At 40.2% G+C, this 11,369-nt stretch overlaps 1 protein-coding gene across 1 annotated transcript in view; it reads right to left on the bottom strand.

Moving 5' to 3' along the window:
* Positions 1-11,231, bottom strand: part of pcdh1a (protocadherin 1a) — a 170,058-nt gene extending 158,827 nt beyond the window's left edge. The window contains exon 1 of the mRNA XM_015036385.1: positions 10,517-11,231. The gene's annotated coding sequence lies outside the window, so the exon portion shown is untranslated. The remainder of the gene's footprint in view (positions 1-10,516) is intronic.
* Between the last annotated feature and the right edge of the window lie 138 nt (positions 11,232-11,369).

Below are 11,369 nucleotides of genomic sequence, written 5' to 3'. Positions count from 1 at the left end.
GAATTACTTTTTTTTTTTTTTTTTTCTGAAAAATGCAATAATAAACACGTCCCACAATGGCTTTGTTTCTTTCCCAAAGCTTCAAGAGCTTCAATAAATATCTTGACTTTATGAATTCCATGCAGAAATTAATGTCAGAACATGAAATTAAATCTCGCAAGCACACACATAAAACAAACTGGAAAGCCGGTGTGGATTGTTTCAGCTGAATAATCAAATAAAAATATAATACGAAATCTCACAACCAGAGAGACTCATTATTTCTGTATTATACCACTAGACATTGAGTGGGGGAGCTGTGTGAGCTATGTGTGTGTTTGAGTTTGTGTGTTATGGGTAATTGAAACAGGAGCAAATCATTGAGGTTAAGCAGCATGGTCTGGTGCTTTGGAAAACTTAATGGTGGAAGCATTTTTTTAACCGCTTTGCATGTGCAGTGCATCGGGGGAGTGCACCACCAACAATCGTCACGTGTTGTTCACGTTGACGCCTTCAGTGCCTGCTGTGAGGCAATACAGTGGGTTCATGTTAGTAATGCACTGTTTGAATATACAGATCGATACTCGCTCGTACGGCTGAGGGATTAGTCAGGCTAGACCAATCCATAGTCAATGCTGTTGCTCCGCCACTATCTTAACAAAATAATTTAATTTCCTTGTTTTTACTTGAGCTGATAAAATTAAAGGAAAACTAAAGGCTGCATAGCCCATTAAAGGCTCTAGGCCGTCATACTTTCGCAAGAAAATCAAAAGGTTTACAAGGGTAAAACATGAATACATTACAATTAACCTTTTAATTGTTCTCTAAGCAGATAAGTGATTTGAAAGCAAATCACTCTTAATGCAAAGATTGGATTATTTCTTGACAAGAAAAAAAATTACCTTTTTTTTTTTTTTCCAACAATTTGTCAAGTATCTTTGTGGTGGCTTATTTGTGACACATAGAGGGGATTTAGCGAGCGCCTTTAAATCTGTGCAGAGAATGTGGTTTACGCTTTTGGATCTGAATGACCATGATTTTGCAGTCCTGCAAAGTAGCAAGTGTCTGAAGAAAAGGCACACAATAAAGAAGCAAGAAAAGTGTGCAGGTGCGGTCAACGTTTTGTCGGAGCTGTAGTTTTGGGCCGGCCAGTATGAAACTCCAGAAGCACATGATTTTAGTGTGGCGTGATGCGTATTTTATTCTTCTTTTGGTCATTTTCTTTTAAATAAATTTCATGCATGGATGTTGTTTTCCTTTTTTTTTTTTGACTGTAATTATTTATCTTTGGGTAAGCAATGAATTTCTATGAGGCAAAATGAATGTCTGAACCACCTCAGCTGGCTCCTCTCAATGTGGAGAAGCAGTGGCTCTGCCAAATGGCCAAGCTTCACATCCCATCTGTAAGGGAGAGATCAGACACCCTAAAAAGTCCTGAATTACTTCAATCCCCCCATGTGCAGTAGGACTTCTTCTCACCCAAAGATACTTTCCTATACTATCCTTTTCTGGCTCATGACTATGGCCTCGAATTTGGATACACTGATCTGCATCCTGGTCGCCTGACACCCGGCTGCGAACTGCTCCACTAAAAGGTGGGAATCATGATCTGATGAAGCCAGCAGGACCAAATCATCTGGGGAAAAAAGCAGAAATGGATGCCCTCAACACCTTGACTGTTTCTAGGAATTCTGTCCATAAAGGTTATAAATGGAATCAGTGACAAAGAGGAGCCTTGGTGGACTTTCAATGGCAATGAGCCCCACCGACTGCTGGCAATGCAAACACAGCCCTTACCAAGAGTTCTCACCACAGAACCATTGGAGTATGGGGTACTCCAACACAGGACTCCTGTGTTTCCCCTCAGGACTCATGAGTGGAAACACTTACTGACTATGTGGAGAGAAGTGAGACCTATGTAATCAGTGCATGTCTTATGTGTTAACACAGGAGTTTTCATAGTATGACCAGCTTTCTTTGCACTATTTGATGTCTTGTCTTTGCTTCTTTTTTAAATGCTTTTTTTTTTGCATATTTCTTAATTCCAGTCATGGATTTCAATTCAGATGTTGTGAGCTACACCTTCTTTACATGATTAAAAAAAGAAAAAGTTGTAAAAACTGCAGCGTTAAATTCCTTTTAACACTGCAGTTGTGCCATCTTCCCCACTTTCCAATTTACATTAAGCCAAAAGAGGATCAAAGCAGCCGTGGCTCAGGTGACCTTTTGCAGACTACTACGCAGGTACATGTGAAAAAACAGGATACTGTGACAAAGTTAAATGTTTTCCCGTCTCATATTCTCTTCAGAAAATGAAACTCATATTTGATTCATAACACATAAACATTTCAACCATTAATTTCTTGTAATTTTAATGATTGTGGCTCAAAGATATAATGAACACTGACTATTCAGTATCCTAGAAAATTTAAATATCGTGAAAAGATTAAATACTGGAAACTCACACGACCACATTTACATTACCTAATTAACTCAAAGCACCTGCAAAGGTTTCTGAAGTTTTTAAATGATCTCTCAGTCTGGGTCAGTAGGCTATGCAATCATGGGTAGGACTGCTGACGTGACAGATATCCAGAAGACAATCATTGACACATAGTAAGCCACAACAAGTCAATGTTAAAGAAGCAAGTTATTCACAGAGTGCTGTATCTAAGTTACCAGGGCAACGTCGGCTTGCATTACGCCTCAGCACTACCATGGACTGATCCCCTCCAGGCTGCATTGACGCAGTAATTCATGTACATGGGAGCTCAACCAAGTATTGAGTGCTTAAAATACTTTTTACATTATCTGTATGCCATAATAATCAAAAATACATCAAATAAAACCTTGAAATATTTCTTCTCGTCACACATGTGATGAATATCTGTAACGTATAGGTTTCACATACTGAAAGAAAACTATAAAACTGATTATCATTATACTTATCTGGGATGTGCCTGTAAATATATGAATACAACCATTCGAAGCAGACTAAGTAAAATTCATCCCTCCGTTTACATGAAATGACGAGCTGGAGAAGAATAAAATGTTTACTATTAGACACCGAAGCCCAAATACAGAGAAATTCAATGAGAAATCCCATTTCCTTTTGAATACATTGAAATTGGAAGTGCTGGTATTGATGCACTAATTGCTCGTGTATTGATGTGTAAGCTTTTACATTTGTGGGGGGAGACCTCTAGTCAATGTTGCGTGAATGGTGAGGGCTGTGAGTGTGTGTGTGTGTGTGTGTGTGTGTGTGTGTGTGTGTTCATGAGCGCATGAGGAACAGACCGGCAAAATGACAAACGCAGCAAAGACACTGTGGAAAAACTGTTCCTGCAGTTTCGACTAACATTACTATCGACACTGTAACACTTGTGACACTATTTAGAAATCATCACAGTTGGTAGATTGCAGCGTTGCTTATATATATGTACATACCTCCCAAAAACATTCTTAAGCAATAATTTTCAATATTTATTTTGAAATAAAAAGGCCTTATGTAAACAAAAAGTTTTCAAAGCCGCCGTTTCTTTTTCACTGAATCAGACTTAGTCAAAATATACATTTTTGCCTTTCTTGTTTAGCTTTAGGGAGAATCTGAAAGAGATGTTTGACTTGAGTGTTCTCCGGAGGTTTTCTCCAGGTTTGGACGTCAGAGGTTCTGCTTTTAATTTGAAAAAAATAAAAAATAAAAAATACAACTTTACTTCAACAGAGCTTGCAAATGACCACTGTTGTATCTGAGCTTCTAAAATCGTCTGTGAGGTGGAAGTTCAGCGGCTTCCACCTCACAGATTTCAATGCGGCTCTCGCATCCAAGTAAAATGTTGTAAATCCTAAAGCTCCAGAATTGAACTTTTACTAACCGTTTTGTTTTTTTACATACTGTCCTGTCTTGACAATATGGAACGAGACAGATGATCTGAGACAAATGTCAAGCTCCTCTGCTTTCTCCAAATGTCTCCTCCTCGGTTTCTATTTTCATTTAATATTGACTATTGAGTTTAGTTCTTTACAAAATGGCCATTTAGACATAAAACCCCTAATTGATTTCATTATGTGTTGTTTAGCTGGAACTGTCCCTCAGCTATTACAGCCACTTCTAACATGAGCAGGCATGCTTTGATAGTGACATGACTGTTATGGTTGATGACACTCATGACTTAATGCCTTCCAGTTGGCCTCATGCCTGTCTTCCAGATGGCTCTGTGCCTGGCAGCCCAGTGAATTGGTGTTTTCTTTTTCTTTGTTTACATTGACGCTAAAAAGTAATGTTGTTAGTGAAACATGCTACCGCATAGCAAGAGTTTCTTACAGTAGACTTTCACTGAAACCATGTCTTTGACATTTTATTTCAGGTTTCATACCTACGAACATTAGACCAAAAACTTCAAAAGTATCACTTTTTTTTTTTTTTTTTTCCCCCCCAAAGTACTCAGAGAGTAAAGAGAATTTCTATTGAGGCTGGCGTCTGATGAATTGTGTCAGACTTCTAGACCTGCTATATGTCTCACAAAAGTTCGCTACGTGAGCGAAAAAAATAAAAAATAAATAAATCAGAAATTAGAAGTGCTGAATACGACCAGGAGTGGCGTTTCCTGCTTCTCAGCGCTTTTTCCCTTAGAAAAGCTTGGTTATCATCTGCCAGCCCAGATGGTGTGGAGACCCATAAGACTTACAAGCTGATTTGGGCCGATCGCAAATCAGCATAAAATCAAAAAGAGGAGCAAGGGGTTAGTTATTCCATGGACCGCAAATGTGTTTGTCTTCTTAGAGTCCCGACAACTCCCCTTAAATCAAATGTTTCATAGTGAGCTTCGAAATAAAGGTCTTGGCTTCCACTTGAATAAAATGTATGATAATGGGGACAATGCCTGCCATGCAAGGCAAAATATTTAAAAATATTCAGGAGGAGTAAGACGGAGAAAGAAGAACATTTTAAGGCTTTCAAAACTCAACCTGAAAATGCCCAGAAGCAGAGGTAAGAAAGAAAACACTTTGTTTTTTTTTATTTATTTATTTATTTATTTATTTTTGCCATCAGTGAACAACCCATTATGAGTTAAAAATTCTACCAAAACTTTTTTGTTTGCTGCACCACAGGCAAACCTTGATCTGAGTAATATTTGAAGGGGGAGAGGGAGGAAACTGAATGCAAATGCAGTAAAAGTGATGCATTTTCTGTAAACAGTGTTTTTTTTTGTTTGTTTGTTTGTTTTTTTGTTTTTTATGGAAAGCTGATATGGTTCCAGAAAGCCAATATTAATTGTTTTCCCATTCACTATTTGCCATTCTGCTAATGCTGCCATTTCCTTTTTAAAGCTGAAAATGCCCAAGAAATGTTCTCATCAAAACACCTCATTAAATGTGACCAGGAGATGGAGGAATATTTCAGGAAGTAGCACTTCTAATACAATCAAGCGATTTACAGTCTGAGCAGGGATATTAATTTAACTCTAGCTCTGAAGCAGCACTCAGCAAACAGCCACATGGTGTGATCAGCCAACGGTCCAGATGGTTTCAACACAGAGGGAAAACTGAAGGCGTCCCACAACACTGTATGAAAGTAGGCCTTCAAAAACAGCATCAAACTCCATGATGGGATTGTTGCCTTCAGAGAGGAAGGAAGTATATAAGAAGGGACTTAAAGCCGACTAGAACTGCCAAGATTCAAGAACGCCGCCAGTTAAAATCCAGATTATTGAAACTATTGCAAGGCCACTCCATTAGAGAAACGTCTTCATGACTCATTCTCAGCGTAGCTGCTGACAGACAATATGCCTTCACAATTTTAAGATAAATGAAAAAAAAAAGTATATATATATATATATATATCTTACTGTTTCTTACAAAACCATTTTGCGGCCATGCATTCAAGCTTCGGGAAAGCGTAACATAGAAGTGAGGCACGGGCCAGTAACTAATATCAAGGTTTAAGATGTTATGATTTTAAAACCTTGAAAAAGCACCGTTACATTGTTTCGACGCTTCAAAGAAATTCTAAAGGCACGTCAGAGAAAGTGCCGGAGTGATGAGACTGCGCTGCGCCCCGTGAATTGGCTGAAAGACATCTGCTAAACGCTTACAAGAAAGACAAAGATTGCTGTGCGAAAATATTTTCAGTTGAAAACTCTGAGACAGCCATGGCGCAGAAAGTGAAGGAGCACCAGGCATTATGTGCTAAGATAAAAGTGGTTTAGAATTGATTATGGCAAGCTACGGGCGGCTTGTCTGTTAAAGAAGCAACTGCAATTTTTACTAAATTTAGAAGCCGCTTCGTCTATATTTGTTCTTTAGGTAATACAAAGCTAAAACATTAGATGACCGTAAAATGACCAGAAAGGCATCTTTTAGGATTTCGAATGCCACATTTTTATCAAGCTTTTCTCTTTTTTGGTTGATTTTGATCTCTCTTTAGAAACTAACATAAGAAGACGCAATAACATATATATTTTTTAATAGCCTTCCAGCTGTGAGTGGTCACTAGTTAGTTTTAGTCGCAGAGTTTCAAGCTACTTGTGAGAAAACAATGAGCACAGCATTTACGATGAATATAAAGTATTTTTAATCATCATTTATTTTACACAGAGACAAACACCAAGTTCAGAAAATACTTGAATGTCTTAATCCACAGCAAATCCTCAATTCTCCAGCAGAGAAAGAGTTTTGTGCAAAAACTTTTGTGTGTGTGTGTGTGTGTGTGTGTGTGTGTTTGACTGAAGATCTCACCGGCTAAATGAAAAGGGAGAGAAGATTTTGAGAAAGTTGTAATAATTTCAAGAGAAACTGCGCAAACAATGATGTACTTTTCTGTATCCCATTCCATTGTCTCTTCTGCTGAGCTCTTCCTTAGCTTGCACATCTAGCGGTTTCCGTCACTGCTTTTCAAAGACAGCACAATCAGCAACCACTCCTTCTCCGTAAAGGCTCAGCCAAGTACTGATGTTGCATTTTTTTTTTCTTTTTGGTCACTGTAAGGGAGTTGAAAGACTTGCCCTGCTCCAGCTGAAATCTACACACCGTAATGCCGCCCAGCTGACCCTAACTGTTCACGAGAACACGTCAGACTTCTGAGTCAACGTCCCTGCGCCGCCTCTAAGTGTGTGGCTTTTCTCGGGAGAGCCTGCTTCTCTGCACAAATGAAGCTCAGGTTGCCGAACTCTGCCACGGCAGTGACCTGTAAAAAAAACTCACTACATGCTAAACTTACTCCTACACTAGCCACAGGAAAACAGAAATATTTTTAGCCCTGCTGAGGATCAGCTCCTGCTCATTCATCCTGACTCTGGGTCGACCCCTTCCTAAAACACCTCCACATGCGTGTTTGCTACAAAAACCTTTTCGCTACACGCAGCTGTCAAAACGTGTTTGGAAAATGATGTTTTCCAGGCAAAGCTGATCATCTCACCATGAGGAAAAAAAGAAAAGAAATGTAATTTGGCTGTTATTAGCACTGATTATTACATTCAAATGTGTAAAAATCCAACTTCCGATTCAACCAATGGAGTTCCAACAAATTCACAGAGGTGTATTTCATCAGGTAGTACATTTCAAAATCAATAACATCATCAGTCAATTACAATTCCCATCATTATTTTTCTTTATTTCGCTTAAGTGGCATAAAGACTTAGGCTGTGAAATGCTTAATGTTTTGCATTATTTTAAAGGGTGGTTGAAGATCTAAAGCACTTTTTCCGGATTGAGAAGCAAAAAGGCTGTCAGTGGCTTGTTAAATGTGTGTTATACTACTAAATATGCAAAATGGAGATAGTTAACACGGAGGAAAAATGTAATTGTGTTGTTGCGCATGTCTGCTCTGGTTGCCATAGAGACCGACTGTGTGCGTCCCGAGTCAACTCAGTGAGTGACTGGGTGACATTTGCTCTTTAAGTGGGTTTCCTCGGGTCCAGCAGGAATAACAAAAAACAAAACAACAAAAAATAAAAAATAAATAAACTCCAGTGCAAAATGAACTGAGGCGTCATCGTAAATGATGTAGCATGGGTGAAGGAGAATAATAAAAGGCAGCCTTTAATAAAAAGATTACTTTGATCTCATTGCCTTGCCCTGTTTTGCAACAACAGCAAGAGGTGATTCTGATCCCACAGCAAAGCCGAAGCCCCCCTGGCTCAAACCTGCGCCTTCACCTGTTACATACAACAAATCAAGGCCGCGAATTCTCCCTGTAGGATGTGCTCATTGCTGCTTAGCCAGCATGGAGAGATAACGGGTGATTTAATGATTTTCTCCACTGATGTGGTTTGATGTATCGGCTGACTCTGCGCCTTTAGCTAGTATAACAGGTAAAATCCATTACCCTCCCACCTGCATGATTTATGATGGGTAGTATCAGAAGCTATGGGTCCCCCTTAAACAGCTGATCCATCCAATAGAATTTACTGCAAAATGTTATGGCTGCACATTTGGACTGAGAGCAGAACCTCCTCCCCCATCCCCCCACAGCCCTGTAGTAATGAGAAAGTGATGGCCTTTGGTTGGAGAATATTTGCTAGGTGCATTGCCATTTCGTTCAGTTAGATGTAATCTGAGCCACACAAAAAAGCTCTGATGGAGGGTGGCTGCAATCAAATGCAAAAAAAAAAAATCCTATTAACTACATTGAGATCAAAGAGGCTGCAATCAGACATTACATGATTCTGTAAAGAGAAGAATGTGCATAATGATGGTTCATGGTATTCGTATTCCCGCTTCCTTACACAGACCAGATCAGAGCAGAGTCGGACTGAGGCAGAAGCAAACTAAGCCACTGCTTAGGACCCCAAAACCGTCAAGAACCCCTCAAAACAACGGATAGTCGCCAGCGTGATAGATAGATAGATAGATAGATAGATAGATAGATAGATAGATAGATAGATAGATAGATAGATAGATAGATAGATAGATAGATAGATAGATAGATAGAGATAATAACCTTATTCTTGTAGCTAGCCCAACTCAGTGCTAGCTAAGTGCTTTCACCAAGCATTTGGTCAGAAAGTCAATATGGACAGACAACTAAGTACGTTGGTAAATACTGAATATTAACTGTAATATCCCCGAAAAATATGTGTGTGTTCTCTCTATGCATATTTGAATTCTTCTTCTGTGTTCACTGGCTTTCCCCCAAGATTTAAAACATGCCCTCGGGCAAGAGAAGGAATTCCTTCACTCATAATATTAGCCTTTTTCTCTGCTTAGCGGTTAGCTCAAGCTAGTGTCTTCAGGATTCACGTTTTGATCAAAGGTTTGGTAAAATCGGGCTCTATTTGCTGTCCAAATTCAATTGCTTGTCAACAAAAGTCTTTTGAAGCACGTCAGGCTGTTTTGCACTTGTTGGCTCTGTATCTTTGCACCGAGAAGGTCCTGGGTTTGACAAGAACCTAAGTTATTGTAGAATTTTGCAATGGCATCAACTGCAACGAATGCACATGTTTCTTACAACACAAACTATTTTCCATCATAACTATGTTTTTAACGCACCTTTTACGATTTGGGTCACTAAGATCTGTAACGAGCACTAAAAAATACCTAAGAGAGCAAATATTGACACCTGAAATAATACATAAATATGACAGACAGACAGACAGCTTCTTTGAGGTAGTCAGGGGTGAAAGTGGGTTACTGTCCTGTTTTGATCTGCTCTGTTCTCTGTTTGAACGGCTTTGAAGACTCGCCTACAGTCCATATGGGAACTTGAACCGCTATCACTATGTGGCTCACAGACTATTAAAATGTGCCTGGTGGTCGGTGGAGTGGCGAGGAAAGAACAACACCCCTGACTCTCAGCAGAGAGGATGCGCTGATCAAAGATCTGTTCTTCCCAATTACGAGCGCGATGCCTGCCCCCCTCCGTAGGAAAACTACACTCGACTCCAGTTATCTTTGCATTAATATGCGCAGAAAACTGCCTTGCACCGGGAAAGAGCGCCAAATTAAGATCCCCCTCGGACCCCCTCCCCAATCACTAATGATGGCGATTAGTGTGGTGTTTGCGCCTAGATCGGAGCTCAAAATAAATAAATAAATGGAAATCACAGGAGAGAGGGGTGATACAATTGGATCGCATTTTCTGCTTCACAGAACCGTAATGGTATTATAAAAATGCAATCAGCCCGTCGGATTGAAGACTGAAGCGCATGCACTCGTAATGTCGCTCAAGTGCGCTGATACGCAGACTTAATGACTTCATGCCATCACTCACTGGAGGCTGGAAGTTGGATCTCCTCGGATGTGTCTTAATTGAAATGCATCGTCTAATCAATCAATGCGGCGGATGCTGAATGTGGGCGACATATCTGGACTGCTGCCTCTCTCCATCAGCACAGCATCTTATCAACCTGTAACACCAGCCAGCTGCAGCTTATTTCACTGCACGGTGGACAACTTGTGGCATTTACTAAAAGCGTATCGAACGGCTCGAAAGCAAATGCGAAACCTCGCCAGCAGAACTTCATTTGGAAAATAAAAAACTTGAAAGAGAAAAAAAAAACAAACAAAAAAAAAACACGTATATTTATATTATACATACCTGAGCCAGAGACTTGTGCGTAAGCGTTTGTGGCAGCTCGTCGGCAGCCTGTATGTCCACAGAGGCAGGTCTCCAACCCTCAAACCTCCGTCAAGGAATCACTTAAAAATAAAAATAAAAAAATCCACCGAGCTGCAAATCAGAACTTTCTTCATCAAATTGAGGGGATCCTGAGCCCAGCCCGTCGTCTGTTGGATCTCGCAGAACGGACAGCTCTTCCTTCTAGTGGGGAAGTTAAAGTGCAGCAGTTCGTCTGAGATCTGGGGCTTTTTTCTCTCTCTCTCTCTCTCTCAAAACAAACCTAAATGAAGATTCTCACTCCGTATGGCCATCTTCATCCCTCAAAATAAATGTAGGAAAAGAAGAAGAAAATAAAAACATGATCCCTGCCAAAATACGCATATTCCTTTTGGTCCAAGTTTCTCCGGAGCTCAACACGAACTCTTAAGGACGCACAGGATGTCTGAACGGCAGCGGCAGGAATTGCATTTCTGCAACGTTTTTTTTTTTTTTTGTTTTTTTTTTTGCAGCTACTATAAGGAGCCCATCTGAAGCATTTCCAGAGAGCAAGTGATGAGATACTGTGGGTATGTTAGTTGCTCCCCAGCTCTCTCCTCCTCCCGTCTCTCTCTGCCGCCTCTCTCTACTCATCGGAGCGTGGGAGGAGGTGGGGCTCCCACATCCACCACAGCAGCACACACAGCAACTTCACACTCAACATCACATTATGAGCCACGGCTGTGTGCCCGGAGTCAAAGGAAGAAGAAGAAGAAGAAGAAGAAGAAGAAGAAGAAGAAGGGGGGGGGGGGGGGAATGAGGGCGATACCATACATTTTAAAAAAAATCCAAAAAA

The sequence above is a fragment of the Poecilia latipinna genome, unplaced genomic scaffold (assembly GCF_001443285.1).
Source record: "Poecilia latipinna isolate Pla-1442-1.1 unplaced genomic scaffold, P_latipinna-1.0 Scaffold366, whole genome shotgun sequence".
NCBI classification, from domain to species: Eukaryota; Metazoa; Chordata; class Actinopteri; order Cyprinodontiformes; family Poeciliidae; genus Poecilia; species Poecilia latipinna.
The sequence above is the reverse complement of the archived record's forward strand: the minus strand, read 5'-3'. Positions and strand labels throughout refer to the sequence as shown.